This window comes from Leopardus geoffroyi, chromosome C3, assembly GCF_018350155.1.
Source record: "Leopardus geoffroyi isolate Oge1 chromosome C3, O.geoffroyi_Oge1_pat1.0, whole genome shotgun sequence".
Taxonomy (NCBI): Eukaryota; Metazoa; Chordata; class Mammalia; order Carnivora; family Felidae; genus Leopardus; species Leopardus geoffroyi.
Window position 1 is genome coordinate 94,643,691 of NC_059338.1, and position 25,025 is coordinate 94,668,715.

The 25,025-nt window shown below is 36.7% G+C and overlaps 1 pseudogene; it reads right to left on the reverse strand.

Annotated features, from left to right (window-relative positions):
* Positions 1-23,007: 23,007 nt before the first annotated feature.
* Positions 23,008-24,557, reverse strand: LOC123586615 (annotated as a pseudogene).
* Positions 24,558-25,025: the final 468 nt, after the last annotated feature.

Below are 25,025 nucleotides of genomic sequence, written 5' to 3' on the forward strand. Positions count from 1 at the left end.
CCAAACCAAGCCCTTTTTGAAATTCAAAGAAAACTTTTCTTTTTCTGAAGTGCCTGGTTATTGCAAATCAGAAATTGTTTGCCTTCAGTCTATTGTGTCTGATGTGAGTTGAAAATCCATTCAACTCAACAGATATTTTTGTTCTGGTCTATAACCTATTCTTCCCAAAGCAATGAACACCTGTGATTCAATGGGTTGGGAATGTTAAGCTAAGCAGGAACAACAGTGACTGCAGAGATCAAAGTTACTGGTTAATATTTCAGAAATTTCATCCAGACACAGACATGCTGACTATTAAAAATGACCAAAAACAAACAACAAAAAAGAAACTGCTTTTTAAAATGAGGGCTTTTGCTTGTTCCTACATGTAAATTAAATAAGATAAGAATATGCTGTTTTTACTGGTATTTCATCTCTTTATTTTGAGCTTGGCATCAATAATTTATACATATAAATAAAGCAAAGTTTCTCCTCTCAAAGAATATACGTACAGTAATAAAAATTACATTACAATGTCAAGAAGAGAACTTTCTTCTTGTCTCTATTTTCTGGACTCAATACAGCTGAAAAAATATTATCCATATTTTTATACCCTTGGATGAAGTGCTGGGGGAGGAAATTTCAAACTCTCCACCTGTTAGTTGGGTAGCTCATTTGGTGAGAATCTGATACATACAGGGTCATATTTATTGGGGGTTGGAGTTTGATGCATAATATGTACTTTCATATTTGCTTCACAGAAAAAAGAAGAGAATCAAAGCTTTCTCTGGGTTCTTACTTCCATTAGATAAGCATGCCTACCTTCTAGAGAGTCTGAAAAAGAGTCCATTTAGAAGCTTGGAGATACAGGAACGAATGAAGAACAATATAAATGTTAAATATATGGGTAAACATAAATTGATATTAACTAATAATGCAATGATAATAATAATTTCTGGATGTTAAAATGGACATAGAATTGAGATACATGACAGATATAGTATAAAATCAAGAAAAAATAGGGTTGAAGTATTCTAACACCCTTGCACTAATTAATAAAGCATGGGTACATATTATGACCTCTTGGATAATCAAGGTATATAGATACCATGCTAACAGAAAGAAAATGTTATAACAAAGTTAATCTGTGAAAAAAGAAAGCAAGAAAAATAATTGGTACAAATAAGGAGCAATAGTAATGGAGAGTTAAACTCAATAGTATCCCAAATGACAATTACCATGAATAGGTTATTTCAATTAAATGCAAATTTGTCAAACAAGATTAAAAATAAACAACTACATGATCTTAGAAAGTCACTATAGGTGACCATAGGTTAAAAGTTTAAGAAAGGGGCGCCTGGGTGGCGCAGTCGGTTAAGCGTCCGACTTCGGCCAGGTCACGATCTCGCGGTCCGTGAGTTCGAGCCCCGCATCAGGCTCTGGGCTGATGGCTCAGAGCCTGGAGCCTGTTTTGGATTCTGTGTCTCCCTCTCTCTCTGCCCCTCCCCCGTTCATGCTCTGTCTCTCTCTGTCCCCAAAATAAATAAACGTTGAAAAAAACTTTTTTTTTTAAAGTTTAAGAAAGAAAAAATAAGGAAGTATATAGCCCATGCAAACACTAACCATAGAAAACTGCTATTTTCTGCATTAATATTAGACAAAGGAGACTGACTTTAAGGGCCACTGCATAATAAATAATGGATTTACCAAGAAGCTATAACAATTCTAAATGCCAGATTCTACATGGAATTATATATAACATATAAATGTTATATGTATATATGAACATTTACTTTTATGTATAATTTATAATATAGAATTTATAATTTATTCACATATAAGTGATATAATTCACATAAAGCAAAAATTCAAAGAACTATTAAAGAAATAAAACCATCCATAATCATTCAGGAAATTTTAATGCATAATATAATATATATTGTTTTGGAACTTTTGCGAAAAATTGAACATATTGGGCCCTAAGAAAGTTTCAACAAACTTCTGATGAGTTAATTCATCAAGTATAATTTCTGAATATAGTATAAATTACACTTGAAATTATTTAGCACAAATTCTTTCTTAACAGTAGAATTAAGCTAGAAGATTAAAATCACTAAAATTTTTTGTTTAATTTTACCGAGGTCATTGTGTCAATTCATTTTTTTTTTTATATTAATTCCATTTGGGTATCTTATTCATTTGAAATACAGTTGGGTTCATTTGCTCCTTTGTTTCCATTTGTAGTTTTCCCCTTCCTATTATTACTGGAATTTTAAAAATATCTGTAGAATTTATCCAAGAGTCAACATTATTAAAAATAAAAATAATTTGAAATAGTGTCACTCACTCTTAATCCACTTTTTCAACCCCACTCCTCTAGGTGACTGACATCACTATTAGGTGCTGTATCCTTTTTGTGTTTCTTTTCATAGAGACAGGCGAAAGTATGGTTATTATTTACTGCTTCTCTCTCTTTCTTTTTTAGTTATTTATTTATTTTGAAAGAAAGAATGAGCAGGGGAGAGGCAGAGAGAGAGGGAGAGAGAGAATCCCAAAGCAGGCTCCATACTGTCAGCACAGAGCCTGACACAGGGCTCAATACCATGAACTGTGTGATCATGACCTGAGCTGAAATCAGGAGTCAGATGCTTAACCAACTGAGACACCAAGGAGCCCCATCTCTTTCCTTAACCAAAATATAGCATATTGTGTATTCTATTTTACAATTGCCTTTTCACATAAAAATATCTCCTGGAAATCATTCTGTTTCATTTATCAGATCTCTTCCTCATTCTTTTCATTTCTTTTTTAAAAAATACTTTTTTTTTTATTTTAGAATGTTTTTAGATCTGCAGAATTATATTGAAGATAGCACCAGACTTCCTATAAACCCATATACAGTTTCTTCTGTTATAAACATCTAACATTAGTACAGTACATTTTTCACAATTAATGAACCAATATTAATATATTATTAGAAACAAGAGTCCATAATTTATTCAAGTGTTCCAGCTTTTTCTTAATGTCCATTTCTCTTCCAGGATTACATTTGGAATACCACATTACATTTTAGTATTTGTGTCTCCTTCAGCTTCTCTTGGTCGTGACAGCTCTTCAGACTTTCCTTGCTTTGGATGACCTTGACAGTTTTGAGGAGTACTGGTCAGGTATTTTGTAGACTGTCCCTTTATTGGCAGTTGTCTGAAACTTTGCTTGTGATTAGACTGAGGTTATAGGTTGTGAATAGGAAGACCAGAGAGGTGAATTATCATTCTCATCACTTCGTATCAATATGACTTACCATGTTGATGTTAACCTTGATCACCAGGGTTGAGGTAGTGTTCATCAGATTTCTGCACTGTAAAGTTACTCTTTTTTCCTTCACTTACCCCCACTCTGCTATCTGGGAGAAAAATCACTATGTGCAGCCCACTCTTAAGGAATGAGGAGCTATATGGTCTTTTATCGAGAGTAACTTATTTACATCAATGATTTGAAATTCTTCCGAGTGGGAGATGTCTCTCTTCTTCTCATTTATTAATTTACTAAATCATTTGTTTATTTCAGTATGGACTCATGGGTGTGTATTTTATACTTGAGGTTAAAATTTAGTACTGCTTTATGTGATTGCTTAAATTGTTCCAGCTTGGGACCATGGGAGCTCTTTCCATTGATTCCTTTGTCCCTTGAACATACTCCATTATTATTTGTCATATGTTTGCTTGTTTGTTGGCACTTTCCTATTTCTGTCACCACAAGATGCTCCAGGATCATCTTGTATATTTCCTACTCCAGTTCTCAGATTGTCCATTTCTCCAAGGAGCCCTGGCTTCTTTTAGTGGAGAATAAGTAGTATCAGAACCCAGTATTTGGGCACGTGGAGTACTTGTTGTGACTAGGGTATCATTACTTCCAGGCCTTCACAGCTGAAAGAGCAAGGACATGTATATGTGTGTGCCGGCCTCTGTATATATTCAAATATCTAAATACTTCCATTTGAAACTATCTTTATGTCAAGCTGAGCATGACTTCACACTGATGTATCAAACTCTAAATCGTTATTTCAAGAATCATTCTAAGCTCTTCCTCTTGGAGTTCTCTAACCTCCCATTGCACCAGTGAAAAACCCATCTCCCACCATCTACTGTTTACTTAATTGTTCAGTTTAAGTAGACTTACAGTGTTTTCAGAATTGTTAAACAGTAACCATAGGATAGAAAAATTTTATCACCTACAGTAAAATGTTTACATTCTCTTCCTTTTGCTTTAGTCTTATAAACCCTGCTCATTTCCAAAGGTACTGAGGTCAACACCTTATTCCCCACCCTCTTCAGTGAGGTTGTTTCATACGTTTGTAACACATTTAGATTCTTTTATTCCGAATTCCATCTTGGGATTCCCTGATGTACTCAATTTTTTAAACTCTACATACATTAAAATTCACTCATGCTATAAATTTCTGCGGTTCTAGCAATGTTTGATTTGTTTTATTTACTATTACAATTTGTATGCTACAGAATGATTTCACTGCCCTAAAATATCTCCTGTATTTCACCCTCGTCCATCAACCCCTGGGAACCATTGATCTTTTTACTATCTATATATTTTTGCCTTACTGGAAAGTTGTATAATTGGAATTATACAGTATGCAGCTTTTTCAGACTGGTTTCTTTTACTCATCAGTGTGATTTAAGATTCATCGGTGTCTTTTTGTGGCTTGATAGCTGTCTGAGCACTTACCTTATGACAAAGGCAGCATTGCAGAACAGAGGTGATAGATGACCTTTCTAGTGAATGGTACTGTGTCAATGAATTATACAGATTATAGTTCTAAATGTGAAAGGCCAAAAAAACTTCTGAAGACATAGAAAAGTATTCTCACAACCTTGAATTAGGAAAAACATTTTAAAAGTTCACAAAAAACATTAACCATAAAGGGGAAAGTTGATAAATTAAATAAGTTAAATTACATTCCTGTTCATCAAAACATACCATTAAGAGAGTCAAATTACAAGCTACTAAGCAAACAATACATTTACAACTCATACATGTGATAGATAGAATTTGTATCCAACATGAAAAGGGACTCCTATGGATTTACAAGAAAAAAAAAGACTTTCAATATAATGATCACAAAATACTTGAACAAGCTCTTCAACAAAAGAAGACTCCCAGTTAGCTAATAAACATAGAAGAAGATGTGGGAAATACCAATTAAAAGAGAGATGGATGAGATAACGTGTCACACTCACCACTGAGTCACTGCCTAATTATAAGAATGATGGTACCGAGTATTGGTAGACAAATAGAATATCAGAAAACCTCATGTACTGCTGGAGAGAATGCAAATTGTTACAGTTTTGAAAACCAGTTTGGCTTATCTTCTGAGGCTGATCATGTCATCTATGATTCAGTAATTTTAATCTTAGGTATAAACTCAACAAGAAATATACCCAGGCGTACCCAGAGTCTTGTATGAGAAGTGCATAATTGAAATATTCTTATTATCCCACATTGGAAGAAAACCCAAGTGTTACGAATAGAATAGATTTAAAAAATGAATGCTATATTAATAAAAGGGAATAATATGCAAGAATAAAAATGAATTAAATGAAGCTACAAAGAGAAACATTTACAAATTTCATAAATCTGTTGAAGAAGCCAGATATAAAATAAAGGAAGCCTTAAACAAGATATATAAATATCTATACAAGATACCAATGATATGCTCACACCACAGACAAAAACCATGCAAGGACACATGAGAACATGCAGCAAGGACATGCAATGAGAACATGGCCATCAATATGCCAGGGAGAGAGACCTCAAAAGAAACCTGGACCTCAAGGGGCGCCTGGGCGGCGCAGTCGGTTGAGCGTCCGACTTCAGCCAGGTCACGATCTCGCGGTCCGTGAGTTCGAGCCCCGCGTCGGGCTCTGGGCTGATGGCTCAGAGCCTGGAGCCTGCTTCCGATTCTGTGTCTCCCTCTCTCTCTGCCCCTCCCCCGTTCATGCTCTGTCTCTCTCTGTCTCAAAAATAAATAAGCATTAAAAAAATTTTTTTTAAATAAATAAATAAATAAACATTAAAAAAAGAAACTTTAGACTAACCAAGCAAAAGCTAATAGACCCCAATGTGATGCATACAGCCTGCTGTTACCTTATCCTGTTGGTTTAAAGTAGTCATTCTCTTTTGTTTAAATTGTGGCTGTTTGGGGGCGCCTGAGTGGCGCAGTCGGTTGAGCGTCCGACTTCAGCCAGGTCATGATCTCGCGGTCCGTGAGTTCGAGCCCCGCGTCAGGCTCTGGGCTGATGGCTCAGAGCCTGGAGCCTGTTTCCGATTCTGTGTCTCCCTCTCTCTCTGCCCCTCCCCCGTTCATGCTCTGTCTCTCTCTGTCCCAAAAATAAGTAAATGTTGAAAAAAAGAAACCTGGACTTCTGGCCTACAGAAAACTATGAGAAAAAAAAATATGTTGGTTAAGCCACCCAGTCATGGCATTTTATTTTGGAAGCCCAAACAAATTGAACACAGATTATATGTTTTATATAGATAAGATATACAATGTCAAAAATCAGACCAAACTAACCTACAGCTTTAGAAGTCGTGATAGTAGTTACTTCTCTGTAAGAGAGAGTAGTTACTGGGAAGAGGCACAAGAAAGGTTCCTGGACAATAGAGATATTCCAATTGCAATAATGCATTTAGCTGTGTATATATTTTGTGCATTTTTGGAATATGTGTTATATATTAATATAAATTTATCTATTATCTACATCTATCTATCATCTATCTCATAGAAACAGCAATGTAATAAAGAGTTTAAGAGTACTAGTTCTGTACTTAGGGTCTATTTCAGGATTTGATACAGATCTATCTTGGGAAAATAAACCAGATCAGTAAGCTCATAATATTTTGAAAAGAGAAGTATAACTGTGTATCTGGTCTTCTAGATATTCAAATACATTGAAAGGTACATTACACAGCTATTGGAGCACATCAGTAAGTGTTTTGATCAATGATTCTATCGATTCTAGTGTGTAAAATATTTGATAAATTATGTGCAAGAATTACTAACTAGTAGGGAATGGGTGTGTGATAAAATAAATAGTATTGAAAAATTAATCCATGATTAATAATTAATTTATATCCCAACTTCACAGCATACATTGGAACAAATGTCAGGTTGATTTTCTAAATAAGTTACAGCATAAAATATTAAAATATTTCCCAAAATCTGACATGGATATTAACATAATCAGATGGCAAGGGATTTTCTAGTCATAAATACAATGTAAGATATTGAATAAAAATGTTTGATATAGTTAAAAAACATAAGCTGAATCCCAAACAGCAACCTGAGTAATAGCTTTTTATATGTATGAATGAGAAATGATAATGTACTTAATATTTAAAGAGTTTATACAAGAAACACTATAGAGTAGAATTTCAAAGCTCTGATTTAAGAGTAGACAAGTTTGAACTGCAGCTTAACTACACGTTAGTCATTTTACCATGGAAAAGTTACTTAATCTCTTTAAATATTAATAGCTCATGTATAATGTAGGTACAGTAAGTATCAACTTCCTAGTTTTGTAAGAAAGATCAAATAAGGTAATGCAGTGCTTGGCACATTAGAAGCATTCAGCTATTATTGAACTCTTTCAATTTCTATTATTATGTTATAAATCAGTATATATTTTCATCATGGTAGTAAAGACATAAATATATTCCATTTTTCTTGTCAAAGTGGTTTAGGTATAAAAAAATAGTATGTTGTGTTGATGATATAGTACAAATTGCTACAAGTTTCTAATACTTAATTTAGTCAAGAACCTGAAGAATGTTTTGTTCTTTCTTCCAGGGATATGACTTCTATTGCATTTTTAAATCTAATCTGGTTCCTTCTTAGACAGCCTCTTATTTGGTTTGACTGTCTTATTTGCCTGACTGTCTATCATTTCCTTTGTTGTTTTAAAATATTCATTCTGATTCTCTTTTTCTTTTTATCTTGAGATCTTTTCTAGTTTGGTTTTAGTTTGCTAATTCAATGTCTGTCTTTCAAATTTTATCATTATTGCTTTTAATATAGGCTATAGTTTTTCCTTTTTAATATTTTCCTCATTATCCCTTTTCATTATCCCTCATTATCCCTTTTCATATTGTTTTCATTGCTACCATTTATGTTACCTCATTCCTTTGTTTTATCAACTCACATTTATTTGATATTCCCCCCTCCAGCCTTCTTACCACCTTCCTTCTTTTTCCTTTTTTTTTTTTCTATAATGCAGATACAACCTAGATTATTCTTGGTTTTCTGTTGTAAATATTTATCCAACATTCGTTTTACTTTGTAGTGTTAGGATAATCTCTATCTTCATGTCACAGAATATCTTTTGAGTTCAATTGTTGGATCTTCCTGCTTATTAATTCTTGAATTAACAGTAGTCTACCAGGTTCTGATATGTGTGCCTAAAATAGTGCCTGTAGATTACTTTCCCATCTTTCCATTGCTGTCTACATGAATCTAGACAGTATCAACCTCTCATATCTCAAACCATTTAATAAACTGAATCACAGCACCACACAAATTTTAAGTGCCTCGTATATTTATTTTTGAGGTATCTTAACTCTGTTAATACGATAAATCCAATTTTGCCTATCCAATTCACTGATTTTGAAAAGCAACATGTGCCCCTTAGAAATATGATATATTTTGGCTTTATAGAGTGTATAAAAAGTTTTTAAATATACTCTTTCTGGAACTCTTAGGACTAATCTTCATGAGCAGTTCTTTTTGTCTTTACCCTTTCAGTTCCCAATCAAACTGTCTTTCAAAGTTCCTTAGGTCAGCCCTTTTCCACCACAGCTATTTCAATGAAGTTGTGTCATACAATTTAAAACTTAGATTCAGTGGTCAAACATTCTGCACTGCATCCTGGGTTAGTGTGTATATGCATGTGTGTGTCTACATTTATTTTTAACACCTCAAACTTCACTTTTGTATGCATAGTCATTTGGGTTTTGATAAATGTATACAGTCATGGGTCCCCACCTCAGCACCATACAGAATAGTGCCATCATTCTAAGAGTTCCCATGTTTGGTAAGTTCTTTATAGATTTTTGGATACTAACCCTTTATCCAATATGGCAATAACAAAGCAACAGACAGAGGTATCAAGGTATCGATCCCATTTACAATTGAACCAAGAACTATAAAATACTGAGGAATAAAACTAACCAAAGAGGTAAAAGATATGTTCACTGAAAACTATGGAAAGCTTATGAAAGAAATTGAAGAAGACATAAAGAAATTGAAAAACATTCCATGCTCATGGATTGGAAGAACAAATCTTGTTAAAATGTTGATACTACCCACAGCAATCTACACATTGAATGCAATCCCAAGCAAAATAGCACCAGAATTCTTCTCAGAGCTAGAACAAATAATCCTAAAATTTGTATGGAACCACAAAAGACCCTGAATAGCCAGAGTAATGTTGAAAAATAAAACCAGAGCTGGAGGCATCACAATCCCGGACTTAAGCCTATACTACAAAGCTGTAATCATCAAGACAGTGTGGTATTGGCACAAAAACAGACACACAGGCTAGTAGAATAGAATAGAGGACCCAGAACTGGACCCACAAATCTATGGCCAACTAATCTTTGATGAAGCAGTATCCAATGGAAAAAAGACAGTCTCTTTAGCACAAATGGTGCTGGGAGAACTGGACAGCAACATGCAGAAGAATGAAACTGGACCACTTCCTTACACCCTACACAAAAATAAATTCAAAATGGATCAAAGACCTAAATGTGAGACAGGAAACCATCAAAATTCTAGAAAACAACAACCTCTTTGACCTCAGCTGCAGCAACTTCTTACTTGACAAGTCTCTGAAGGCAAGGGAAATAAAAGCAAAAAAATGAACTATTGAGACCTCATCAAGATTAAAACCTTCTTCACAGCAAAGGAAATAACAAAACTAAAAGACAACTGACTAATGGAATGGGAGAGGATATTTGCAAAAATAGATATGGACATTGAAGAGGCCACTTGTTGGGATGAGCACTGGGAGTTTTATGTTAAGTGATGAATCACAGGAATCTACTCCCGAAGCCAAGAGCACACTGTATACACTGTATGTTAGCTAATTTGACAATAAATCATATAAAAACTAAAATAAAAAATGAAAAATAAACGTTCCCATGTTTGTCCTCTTCATAGTCAACCTCCCCACCACATCAATCCCTGGCAAGCACTGATCTGCTTTCCATTCTATAGTTTTGCTTTATGTAGAATGTCATACAAAAAAAAGGCGGGGGATCATGTAATGTGTCACCTTTTGGGCCCAGATTCTTTCACTTAGTAAAATGCATTTAAGATATATCCATGTTGAATGAATCAATAGCTCTTTCCCATTTATTGATGCATGGTATTACATTGTGTGCATGTACCACAATTAGCTTATTTATTCCTCTGTTGAAAGAAATTTGGTTGCTTGTAGTTTTTAGTGGTTATGAATAAAGCTGCTATAAACTTTCATGTTTAGGTTTTTGTGTGACTATCAATGTTTAGTTCATTTGGATGAATACCTAGGTTTATGATTGCTATGTTGTATAAGTCTATGCACAACTTAAAAATAAAAACAACAAAACTCTGCCAATTTGTTTTCCAAAGTGGCTGTTCAATTTTGAATTCCTTTGCCACTGAATGGGAGCTCCTTCTGTTCTACATCCTTGTCCAAATTAGGTCTTGTTGGTTTTTTGGATTTTAGCCTTTCTAATAAGTGTATGGCTGTATCTGATTATGGTTTTAATTTTCATTTCTCTTGTTTTCAAATGATTATTTAAATTCCAGTTAGTTAACATACATGCAATAGTGGTTTCAAGAGTAGAATTCAGTTATTCATCTCTTACATACAGCACCCAGTGCTCATCGTAGCAAGTTCCCTCCTTAATCCCCATAACCCATCCAGCCCAGCCCTCACCCACCTCCCTCTATCAACCTCAGTTTGTTCTATATTTTTAACAGTCTCTTATGGTTTTTTCTTCTCCCCCGCCCTCATATGTTCATCTGTTTTGTTTCTTGAATTCTACATATGAGTGAAATCATATGGTATTTGTCATTCTCTGACTGAGCATAATACACACTAGCTCCATCCATGTCGTTGCAAATGTCAAGATTACATATATTGAATATATACCACATCTTCTTTATCCGTTTATCAGTTGATGGACATTTGGGTAGTCTTTATTTTGTCTATTTTTATTTTGAGTCTTTTCATGTGTTTATCGTATATCTTCTTTGGTGAAGTATCTTTCAGATCCTTTGCCTTGTTTGTTAGGGTATTTGTTTTCTGGATTTTTATGTTTGACTTTCTAATATTCCAATATCCCCAAGGCAGTCAGAAAGGTTCATGTACATATGTCTGGATCATATTACTCCCATTCTTAAAATGAACTCATAGTGTTCCCTTTCCACTAAGTTTGAACATGACCTGCTTGCTTTAACTCTTGCTTTCTACTTGAACATCTCATGCCCTATTTCCCCTACCTCACTATACTCTAACCACATTTGCTTTAAATTCTTCAAATACACAGTCTTTCCCTCTGAAACACCCACTTTTCCTTCATATTATATGTTTTGGTTTAAATTTCACTGCTTCTGAAAAAACTTCCATAATCACACAAAATAAAAAAGATACCCACTCATTTATTTTATCTATTTCTTCATCATATGCTTCCTATATATGTCTATACTTTCATTGAGGATTGTGTCGTGATTTATTTATTTATATTTAAATTAATATTTATTTAAAAATATTTATTTTTGAGAGAGAGACAGCACGCGAGCATGAGTGGGGGAGGGGCAGAGAGAGACAGAGAGGGAAACACAGAATCTGAAGCAGGCTCTAGGCTCTGAATTGTCAGCACAGAGCATGACCACGGGGCTCAAACTCCTGAACCGAAGATTGTCACCTGAGCCAAAGTCAGATGCTTAACTTACTGAGCCACTCAGGCACCTCATGATTTATTTATTTTTAAAGTTCATAATATTTGTCTAATCAACTAAGCTCAGGAGGTGAGCTCTAGGAAGTCAGAAACTTACCACTGTATATCCTTCAAAAGGCCAGGGAAACAGTCAATACTCGATGAATAGCTCTTACACAAAAGAATTAACTTAATGGACTGGTAACATGACAGTGATACACATGTTGAAAAGTATTCATGTTGATAGTGATTTGAGTTTGATGTTGATAATGTATAAGTGTGCATATCTCTCCCGTAGGAGTTTGAGTTTTCTTAAAGTCCAAAATATTCTTCTCTAGTAGGCAGAAGGCATCGAGGCAATCAGTGATCTATAATATGTGCCTTCTGCTTCAAGAAAACCCCAGTAAGAATGATTTCTCTCAGGGATTTTGATCTGATGACCCCATTGTAGCAGTCAAAATAATTCTTCATGGGATACAGTTTCTCTTGTAAGTTAGGACATCGTAGGGGGTGTCTCATATTTTTTTTTAATTGAGATATAATTGACATATCACAATATATTAGTTTCAGGAGGTACAAATAATGATTTGATACCTGTATACACATCAAGATAATTACCACATGAAGTCTAGATTCCTTACCATATAAAGTACATAATATGCAATATAATATTTTTGAATATATTCACCAAGACGTACATTACATCCATATGATTTATTTATTTTATTACTGGAAGTTTATACCTCTTGACCACCTTTTCCCATTTTGCCCGCACCCCAGATAGCTTCTTCTGGAAACCACCAATCTGTTATCGGCATCTGAGTTTGTTTTGTTGGTTTTTCTTTTTTTTTCCTTCTTTTATCTTTTTTTTGGTGGGGGGAGGCTCATATATAAGTGAAATCATATAGTATTTGTCTTTTTCTGTTCAAATTACTTCATTTATTGTAATACCTTCAAGGCCCATCCATGTTGTTGCAAATGGCAAGATTTCATTCTTTTTTATGACTGAGTAAATATTCTATTGAATGAATGTATGCCACATCATCTTTATCCATTCATCCATCAGTGAATATTCAGATGACTTTCCTATCTTGGCTGTTACAAATAATGCTGCAATGAACATAGGGGTGCATATATGTTTTTGAATTTGTGTTTTTGTTTTCTTTGGACAAATACCCAGAAGTGGACTTGCTGGATCATATGATAGTTCTAGTTTTAATTTGGGGGGAAGCCTCCACACTGTTTTCCATAGTGACTGCATCAATTTACATTTCCACAAAGAATGCCCAAAGATTCCCTTTTCTCCACGTCCTTGCCAACATATGTGGGTTTCTTTCTTTCTTTTTTTTTTTTTTTTTGTCTTTTTGATACTAGTCATTCTGACAAGTGTGAAATGATATCTCATTGTGGTTTTTATTTGCATTTCTCTTATGATTAGTGATGTTGAGCATCCTTTCATGTGTCTGTTGGCCATCTTTTGGCCATTTCTCTTTGGGAAAATGTCTATTCATATCCTTTACCCATTTGGATTTTTGTTGTTGTTGTTATTGGGTTGTATAAATTCTTCATATATGTTGGATATCAATCCCCTATTGGATATATGACTTACAAATATATTTTCCCATTTAGTAGGTTGCTTTTTAATTTTGTTGATGGTTTCTCATTGTATTGGTTTTTAAGGACTGATTTGTGTTAACCAGCTGCAACCTCCAGTTCCATTGTGCATGTTCTCCCATTCTAAGAAGCAAAACTCTGCACTGGTGTTGAGGTCTCAGGCTTGCTATATTCATATTTAGAGTGGTTAATAAATATGGGGATCTAAACACCATTTTTTGAATATCATGGTCAAAATAAAAATAAATTTATCCTAGTAAAAATTCATGGCCAAAAAATATACAGATGTAAGATTACTTACTGGTTTCCTATTGGTTTTAATAACCATGAAGATCTTTTGTATACTAAATGACTTCTAGAACATTCTATTAATGCACTTAACTTCAACCCATCACCAACACCATATCTTAGCAAACCTTCATCCTTCCACATATAAGTTGAATTTACTAACACTAAAATCTATTACAATGACCCTTTTTTTGCAGGTGCTTTTTATAAAGAATAAAAGCATGACTGTAATATATGGGTTAGAGGCCTGAAATAAATGTTTAAGTTTGAATGACAGGCTTGACACTTGACTGTATAGACTAGCCTCAAATAACACAAAATTGATGAAAATAACAAGGAAGCATGATACAGATGTGTGGTGCTTTAATTTATATTTAACTACCCTGCAAGCAAAAATTTTCAGCTTCATTTGACCATATCAGAACTAAGTTAAAAAGTAGAATCATAATGTGTCAAAGAAATCATTCAAAATAGGAAGAAAAGAAGAGAAGTATTCTTTTGTCTTGCATAAATAGTATATATTAAAAATTAAAACAGCAAGATCTATTTTACTGACCTTGAACTTTCCAAACCAAACACATAAATTCTATTCCTACTTCTCCCTTTCTATTAATAGTATGTCCTGTGAATATTATCTTCCAAATATTTTTCCAGTCACATCAACACTTTTATTTTTTTAAGTTTCTTTATTTTGAGAGAGAGAGAGAATGTGTGAGGGAAAGGCAGAGAGAGGGAGAGAGAGAACGCAAGCAGGCTCTGCACCGTTAGTACATAGCCTCAGGCTTGATGTCATGAACCATGAGATCATGACCTGAGCTGAAATCACGAGTCACAAACTCAAATGACTGAGCCACTCAGACACCCAACACTGCTTTCTTATTGGTCTCCTGTGCTACTGCAATACTCTTAGACATTATTTGACTATATTTTGGCATTATTTCATAAAATGTGCTCTATGATTGCTTGCCCTTGAAATGTATGGCTGACTTAACAAATCCAGTAGTTAAAAATTGTGTAAGCTGGGGCACCTGGATGGCACAGTCACTTAAGCATGGGACTCTTGATCTCGGCTCAGGCCATGATCTCACAGTTTGTGAGATCAAGCCCTGCGACAGGCCCCATGCTGACAGTGCAGAGCCTGCTAAGTATTCTCTCTCTCCCTCTCTCTCTCTCTCTCTCTGCCTCTCCCTCACTCTCTCTCTCTCGTGCATGCTGTCTCTCTTCCTCTTTCTCTGTCTCTCTCTCTCTCTCTCTCTCTCTCAAAACAAATAAATAAAACTTCTTAAAAATTCTGTAAGGTACTGTATACATTCTCCCTTTCCTGGAAATCTGTGATCCACTATAGCATATTAAATCTATGAGACGTCCCTGCTGGGCCCCCAAATCTGTTGTCTTTCTTTTGGTTTGCTCTAGAAACAACTAGTAAAGGAGAAAAAGGTAAATATAAGGAGAAAGTTGCAGCAGAGAAGTAAATAGCTGTTGACTCTTAATTCCTCCAGTTGGCACATCTAGGTCACTGGTCTTAGCAGCCCACATGGATTGAAGCATTTGGCAGGTCAGAGGAGCCAGAACAGCAAACTCACCACGTGTTATATCCCTAACCTTATCAGTACCCAGAGACAACTCCTGCCACTCTATAAGGCTTCTCAGCAAGGCACATCTCAGTGCTCTGATGGTTTGGTTCTGCACCTCGAATGTCTTGCTGTGTCAGCACAAGACCCATCTCCATATATCTGCTTCTTCAAAAGAGGGCTACGAGTTTTCCATATTTTTCCCCTTAGGGGATTTTATTAGACATTGCTTATTAGAGCTTAAAGTAAAGCCATCTATTTAGTTTTGTTTCATTCAGAGTTCCCAAGCAGATCTGCCTAGAGAACCCTTTTTTCCAGCTTCCAGCTAGTGTCTGGGGCAAATATCATGTTGGGAATGCTGACCTGCAATGAATGATCTCTCCATACATTTGTGTGAACACATGAATCCTACTAAGAATAATGGATTAAAAGAGTTGAGACACGATCTGTGTGCTCTCTGTGGGTTAAGACTACAAAACTGCAGCTGGATATTTTTTATGGTACATATTTTAATAATAACACCCCACAGCACAACAGATACTAATATAAGGCTAAAAATATAGGGCAGAACGTGGCTTCTGGTGGCAGCCTCCTATTTCTCTTCCCTAAGGAATTTGTAACAATATTTAACCAGTGGGTCTAACTAAGAAGAGAATTCCAATACAATTCCAGATCTTTCTACAAATGTTTCGTTCAATTTGTGTTGGAATATTCCTTTTTTTACCAATTTTTGCTGAAATTTTTAGCATTTTGCTTGCATTTGTTCAGTTATTTCTAAAAACACTAAGACCACCACCTCCCACACTGCCTACTTTTCTTTTCTTCCCTCATTACTTCATGAACTGATTTCAGTAAGTTGGTATGTATTCTCCTATAACTTTAAACTTAAGTAATTACATCCCTATATATACCCATATGTGCCTTGAATTTATTTTCAATAGATGGATCATATGCTATATACATTCAGAATATTTCTTAGCAGCTTATCATTGAAATTCACTAGATATAACTAAGTATGGTTTGCATGTAATAGTATTGTGAAGTATTATGTATTGATACACTTATGACTGGTGGGAATATAGAGGAAAAGTATATTTCTACACTGTAGAATTAAATGGGAATTGATATGGCATTTTTGGAGAGAGATCTGATATCCATTAAAAAGATAAATGTACAATACTTTGATTATATATATATATATATATATATATATATATAATATATGAGTCCAACAATATAATTTATGGTGACACAAAAACTATGGATTAAATATATTTCAGTGATTATGTTTTAAAAAAATGGTAGTGCAATAGTGTTTTAACTTGATGTTACTTTTCTCTTTATCCTTAAGTTTACTTTTATTTATTTTTTTAATTAAAAATTTTTTTAGTGTTTATTTTTGAGAGAGAGAGAGAGAGAGAGAGAGCGCGCGCATGAGCAGGGGAGGGGCAGAGAGAGAGGGAGACACAGAATACTAGCAGGCTCCAGGCTCTGAGCTGTCAGCACAGAGCCCGATGAGGGGCTCAAACTCACAAATGTCGAAATCATGACCTGAGCCAAAGTTGGACACTCAGGCGCCCCATATCCTTAAGTTTACTTTTAAAATAAACCTGTCTGACTTAACATGGTGCTAAAAAATTATGTATTTCTTCTCCAACTTTCCACTAAAATTGGTAGAAAGGCATTATGTCAAGAGGCAGTTGAATATGTAAGTTTAGAACTCGTAGTGGCACCTGGGTGGCTCAATTGGTTGAGCGACTGACTTCCCTCAGGTCACGATCTCGCGGTTCACAAGTTTGAGCCCCGCGTTGGGCTCTGTGCTGACAGCTCAGAGCCTGGAGCCTGCTTCAGATTCTGTGTCTCCCTCTCTCTCTGGCCCTCCCCTGCTCACACTCTGTCTCTCTCCCTATCAAAAATAAATAAATAGGGGTGCCTGGGTGGCTCAGTTGGTTAAAGGTCTGACTTCAGCTCAGGTCATGATCTCACTGCTTGTGAGTTCAAGCCCCCCATCAGGCTCTGTGCTGACAGCTCAGAGCCTGGAGCCTGCTTCAGATTCTGTGTTTCAGTCTCTCTCTGCCCCTCTCCCGCTCACACTCTTTCTCTCTCTGTCAAAAATAAATTTAAAAAACATTAAAAAAATTAAAAATTAATTAAAAAAATAAGAACTCAGAAATGAGTCTACGGGTGAATATTCAAAGTTAAGAGGACATTATTAGGGTCTTAGTAACATTCTGTGTTAGGATTATGGTTACCTAGATGTTTTATTTTGGAATTTTGGGTAGCTTCACATTTATGGCTTGTGCACTTTTCTCTGTGTATGTTAACCTCATTAATTTAAATTAATAATAAGATTTGCCTACTTGTAAAGTTTGACCTCCTACAGTATACTGGGTTTAAAAAATAGAATGTGCATTATACATCTCTTCTTTTTTATCTTCTTATTATAAACCTGTTCCTAATTGGCAACCATTTTGGCAGGAGAATGGGGAAATTCATTTCTAGATCAGGGTTTCTCAACCTCAGCATTATTGCCTTTTTTTTTTTTTTTTAATTCGGAATACCGCTTCGATGTGGGAGGTTATCCTGTGCAATGTGGCCTATTTAACAGCATTCCTGGCCTCCACTCACTAGATGCAGGTAGCATCCTCCTAGTTGTAGTGATCAAAAGTATATCCAGACATTGTCACATGTCCTTGGAAAGGAATACTGCTCCTGGTCACGAATAACTGGTTGGGGCAAACTAGATATGCCAAAGAAGAAAGTTTGGGCAGAATCTGGAGTAAAGAAATTAGATCATTATCAAGATTAAAACTCAGAAGGTAAACATGCTGAAAACTGCTCATTGAAGGGAATCAGATCAAATTTCAGAGCGCTTACCAAAATTCCAGGAGCAGAATTTATACTCATGGTTTGTAATAGCAAGAGTGGGTATCAGTGTTCTCAGTGACAAAACCAGTATTTGCAATTCCAAGAGAAGACTCAATTGTCATGCGGTGGTCCTTTGACAAAAGAAAGGCCCATAAACTCAGCATTATGAAAACTGATTGTATATATTTCTGACATTCAGCAATGCATACTCATTTAGTCTCACCCAAAAGTAGTATTTGTTTTTCTGACTTCATCTGTGTTTGGTCAGTTTTAGCCTTCTTGGATATTGCGCCTCATCATTTTGAGGAGCAAAATTTCATGCACAAAATAAAGTTATCTGTTACAATTAAGTTCTTAGGTGAACAGTTCTTGGTCAGGTGTACTAATATTTAATACCAGCTACTAGGGTGAATGGAGTAGCACTTAATTATTTCTTATTTCCCATAACATCTTTAATGGAACATGTCATCCATCAGCTACCATACAACGTTTTGATCTAAATGGTGAGGTTAACCAGGGTGACCCTGGAAGGTAAAGAAATAAATGCATCAGTGAGGGTGTAGCTACTGGCAATTTGTTAAGATTTTTATCGCTTGTATAGTTAAAATTCCCCATACTATTATGAACTGTGGTGCTTTAAGGAATTAAGTATTTTCATCAGAGATGGCTCCTGTTGTGTGAAATGCCTTCAGGAGACAAACTATGCATAACGAAAAACCTTGTGAATGAGGTAGTTACCATTACAGATGAGCCACAGGCTGCCCCTTAGATTTACAGAATCACTAGAAACAAAACAACACACCCACGGATGCAGACGGGATCAAATTTATTGTGCTCCTTCAGGGCTGAGAGACAAATTTGGAGCATTTTATATGTAATATGGCTTGAATTAATATATGCTTTTAATTAGTCTAGCTTTCAGAAAACCTAAAAGGACATCAAATCCCCATTTGGGCACAAAGAATGTTTAGGCAAATGCACTGTCAAAGCAATACCACCATGATGCTTTTCCTAGATATTATTATGCTTTATCTCAATTAGAACTTGTATCTTATGGATGTTAAAAAGCTTGCAGAATTATTTTTCAGGCTGCACAAGGAATCATCGTATTGAAAACATGTTTTGGGAAAGCAAACGAGGCTTAGGGTAAGCATATGTTCTCCATTCTCTCTTTTTCTTTGCCTTTCCCACCATTATTAATTTTACACCTACATTGAAGATATTTTGCCCAGTTATTAATATTCCTGGGTTTTCTGTTTTGCTATAGAAAAGGTCAGGAAAAATGCATAGGAAAATCTCATTGACAAAACATTTCACTAAGCCCCGTGTAGATTTACTAGTCTGCATTAAGGGACCTTCTCTTCAGACTCTCTGGATTTATCATGTATACACATACAGGGTTTTAGGCATTCCAGGGGTTTCTGAGAGATCTGGCTCTTTGTGTGATCGTATGATCATCCATGTGTGAAGTGTTGTACATGATCAGAGCTCAGGGAAAATATTTTAGAATCTCAGTCAGGTGCCAAGAGAAGTTCCAGGTCTTGAATAAATTTTCCTTGTGTAAACAGACTGTCCAAGGCAAATTCAATCCCATTTCTGTTTTGTGATCTCCATGGCTACATGTGGAGATAGGGGATTTTAGGGTTATATCTATTTGGTGGGGGGGGGGGCAGTCTATTATTCTTTTAAATGCTTTATAAGATTTACTGTCTTTTGTGATCATACTTTGCTATGGTAATGAGAATAGCCTCTAGACCAAAGCTGGCCCTGAGGTCTTTAGATTCCTGAAACACTATACTAAACTGAATTTGTTTTATGAAAACTTACATGCAGCTGACTCTACTCCCAGCCTGGATCAAGAATGCTGTGATAATAGGAAGGCTGGCTGGGATTTGGAGTTAGTGTGGTTTTAGGCTAGGAGCCCTGATAAGGAGTAAGATTGATTTAGAGAGGAATGGAGGAAAGATACTGACAGAAGTTTTTGTAACATGTATCCTTGTATGAAGGTAACTGAATTTGTTGACAATCGATAATCCATAGATTATGGAATCATAAGACCTGTTTTCTAATCCTGGATATTTCCTTACTGGCATTTTCCCCTTTGGTAGTTTCCTTAATCTCTCCAATGTTATCTTTTCTTATTTACAGTGGGAAGTCATAACACTTGACATAATTATTTTAATGAGCGTTAAGCACCATGAAGATGACTCAGGAATTCCAGTTGATTACGGAGGCCACTCTCTATGTGTGATACAGAGGACAATGGACCCCCAGAAATACTTTTACGATATTAGGCTGTGAAATTTGGAGGACAAGAACTATGTCTAATTTCACTCTGCGTAATATTCAACACAGTGTGTAGTATATAGTGAATGCCATGCGTGTTGCATTAATTGAATGATGATACATATAGATCCATTTCCAAGAAGAAAGGAAAACCTCACAAAGTACTGTTATACCCAGTTGTGTGCTATAGAAAGGGGTATATGAAACTGGAGTCACTGGTTCCAAAATCTTCTCAACATCATACACAGGTGCAAATTCTTAGTTCACTGACCACAGTCTTGATTTTATGTATAGGACTTCTTTTCTTGCCATTCTTTTAGACACAAAATATATCAGTTTCCCATTTAGATAATTTGAGGAATGAAAAAATTTACTATAAGTAGGTAGTGGAGAATATATTACCATGATATTATGTTAATATTAAGAAATCCCTGCCTGGGGCACCTGGATGGCTCAGTTGGTTAACCATCCGATTCTTGATTTTGACTCAGGTCATGATCCCACGGTCATGGGAGGAAGCCCTGCTTGGGCTCCATGCTCAACGTGGATCCTGCTTAAGATTCTCTCTCTCTCTCTCTCTCTCTCTCTCTCTCTCTCTCTCTCTCCGCCCCTCTCCTCTGCTCTCTAAATAAACAAATAAATAAATAAGAAAAAGGAAATCCCTGTCACAGAGATAGTTCGGTACTTATGAAAACACATCTTAAACACTAAACAATTTTCTAAATTGCTCCTGATAATGTTTTATATACTTATAGAATAAATTTCTCTATTTTCCCTCCAAATAAGATTATTATGTTGAACTTTGAGTTACAACATGAAAAACCTATTTATAAAAGGTGACAGTATAATAGGTAACTCATGAAACTTTTTTCCATTTATTTGGATGATATTTTCATGTGCACATATCTTTTTTAAATTTGAGCTTCATTGTAGCTTTTATTTTATTGGCTTCAAAACTCTTTTCTCTGTTAGCAAAGCATTACTGTAATATTGGCATATAATTAATAAAGGAATTTTGTTTCTTAGAGATGAGTAGCCATTTTAGCTACATATTTTTGCTACATAATGAGAACTGAATATGATTTTCTCCATTTCCGTTTCTTAGGTCCTCTAAAAAATTTAAAAAATTGCTCCCACTTAGACTTCAAGAATAACATAGTATAAATTTAATACTAAATTTATTATACTATAAATTTAATACTAAGGAAAGAAGATGTTTACATTTATAGTTAATCAGCCAAAAATTCAGATTATTCATTTGAAACTTCTAGGTCAATATTATATAAATATAAATATTTTATATAAATACATATGAATATATATATTTGAAAACTGGCTAAATATTTGCAGGCCAGTTATTCTAGATATTACATCAACCCTTTACTTGGAATCTTTGAAAGTTTGGAAGGGTGTATGTGGACTTCTGACACTAAACAGAGTAACAAAAAGGAATATAAAATGTGTCATGGAGAATATTATTGGTCACTTATGAAGCATATGAAGTAGATAAGGAAAATATCTCCTTTTTCTTAAAAGTAGATTCCTAAAGATTGAGATGGTAGAGTCTTTCCAGAAATGGTCAGACAGAGGCAAAGACCTGGGAGAACATGCTCCCAACAGAACACGACAAGGAAGGATGTTCAAGGTAAAGCTCTTTCTTTCTTTCTTTCTTTCTTTCTTTCTTTCTTTCTTTCTTTCTTTCTTTCTCTTTCTTTCTTTTTTTCTTTCTTTCTTTCTTTCTTTCTTTCTTTCTTTCTCTTTCTTTCTTTTTTTCTTTCTTTCTTTCTTTCTTTCTTTCTTTCTTTCTTTCTTTCTTTCTTTCTTTCTCTTTCTTTCTTTCTTTCTTTCTTTCTTTCTTTCTTTCTTTCAAGAAATTCATCATTTTTAGATTCAAGGAGTGTGGGTGTGGACTACACCAGGCCCAGGGTTTTGTGTCTCTTGAGGATAGACCCAGTTACAGCAAATACACAGAGAAATGGTGGAGGGAAGGGGACAGTTAGTAGATGTGGTCTTGAACTTGGCTGGGAGGCTGGAAAAGTGATCATTCTCCGGGTCGAGAAATGAGGACCAGTAGGAATAAAGCTGTGTTGGGGGGCCTGGGCAGGCCCAGAGGGGCAGCCCCTTCCCCTCGGTGCTCCTAATTGAGAGACTGAGGCCCCTCTTCTCAGTACTGAGAATAGGCCCTTGACTCCATCATCTTCTGCCGCACCCTCACCCTCAGAAGAGATGCGGTCCTTGCACCTTGGCTCCTTTTAAGAACCTACAGGCTGTTTTCCATTGAGCCCCTGGAAGAAGCTTTTGCCAAACTGAACTCGAAAGAGCTGATCATGATGGCACATGAAGGAGGGGGTGGCCCTGAAGATCCTCATCCTCCGGAGGAAGCTGTTAGAGACCCCCAGTGCCTGACTCAGCTGGGTCCTCTGCAACGGCAGCAGTCAGGTGGAGTGGGCCTGCCTGGTGTCACTTTCACGGCCTCCAGCGCTCCCGCTGCCACCTGGCCTGAGTCTCCACCCCGTGGAAAAGAGTAGAGTGGGCACCGCTGCCGCCATCCCTGAGACGTCACCAGCCACACAGTGGGCGCCCATGGGTGCCTGGTCCTTTGGCCTGAGCCCACCCAGTCATCGTCGCACCAGTGCAGAGCAGAAAAGGCCAAGGCCCCATCCCGAAGGGCAGGGGGGCCCCAGCCCATCCACACTGAGCACCAGCCGCCCTGAGCCACAGCGGCCCTAACACAGGCACGAGCCATGCTGTGACACGCGCTGAGCCTGCAGCTTTGTCCTCACCGGCTCCAGGGAGCTGATCACAGTCAGGGTGCCCACGCAGCCTAGTGCCCCCGCCACCACGGGTGCGGGGAGGTCAGAAGTCCGGGCCGGACCGCAAGGAAAGGTCTTTGATGGGGAAGCTACACAGCAGTGGCCGGCACAGTCACCACCGGGGGGCTGGGAGGCCACTCCACAGGGTGCTGGTGACCTCGTGTCTCACAATCTCCACGAAGGTATCCGTGGTGCCAGTGAAGGGAGTGGGTCCTGAAGCCGGCGGCACAGCAGGCACCGTGTGGGCACCGAGGCAGGAGCCCCAAGACACCACCGCAGTACAGGAGGTACTTTGGCCCAGGAGAGGCACCAGAGTCGGCAAGGGGGGCATCGGCTTGCTGGCCACTCAGGGCCGCAGAGACCGCAAGGGTCCCTTCACTACATCCGCGGGTGTCCTGAAGCGAGAGGTGACCACAGCCCCCGTGCCTGAGGCCACCGTTCGTTGGAGGGGCTACCTCCCCTCGGGTCCTGGTCAGCCATCTTGTAGCTTCAATGCTGGCTCTAGGCGGGTGCTCATGCAGCGAGGTGCGCAAGGCAGCCCCTTGGCCGGTGCAGGGTCCACATGCCCTTTAATCTTGTTTAATACTCTCCGTATCTGAGATGCTTGTTATCCGTGAAAATGAGAATTTATCTGGGACTTGCAACCGTCAGAAAAAATCGCGGCAAATAGAGAGCTCTAACTTAACAAATTGACTGGTATTAATTACATGACATTTAGGAAAGCAGTGTTCAAATGGGAAAATTCCACGCCAGTGTGATTCTATTGAACCAGATTACAGCGACCAGCTTGCCTCACCTACTTCCAAAGATTTCCTAGAGATTCAGACACACCTGGGGATCTCTCCTTCTTTGCAAATCTTTACCTTTCCCAGCACCTTTCAAATGGTCTTTCATTATACTTTCCAGAAAAAAAAAAAAAAAAAAAAAATGAAGCTATCATTTGCTACTTACCACTACAAAACTGCTAAAAATCTTACCGTCATAGCATGTTTTACTTTTATGCATACGTTACTTTCTTCTCCTATAGAAAGATAATCTCTCTAGTGTGCATTAGACATGTCTCCTCCAAATATCAATGCCCTCTCAATTGAATCCTTTCCACCAATAGGTCCTTAACTTTTTAAAACATTAAATCCCATTTCCCCTTCACAGCCATACTTTAAAAAAAAACAAAACTCTTCTCATGTTTTTTCTTACTTCACTCACTTCTTAATCTACTACTCCTGAAGTAGTTCTCCCTAAAGTTAACAACCCTCTCTATGTTGCTAAATCCAAAGGACTGATTTCAAAATTGGTCTATTTTCCTCCCATAAGCTTTCATTATGCTGTGCTTCTCTGGTAGGTTTAGTCCTAATCGTCTGGGAATTCTGTGTCAACCTCTAGTTGGTAGTTCATTTTCCTCTAACTGGTAACTAAATATTAAAAGCAAAAGCTTGTTGCACCCAAACCCATAAGATACCTAGGAATAAACCTAACCACAGAGGTAAAAGATCTATACTCTGAAAACTGTGGAGCACTTATGAAAAGAAATTGAAGATGACAGAAAGAAATGTAAAAACAAAAATTGGTTTAAGGCTCTCCTTAGTCCATGTTCTGTCCATAGTTAAACTTA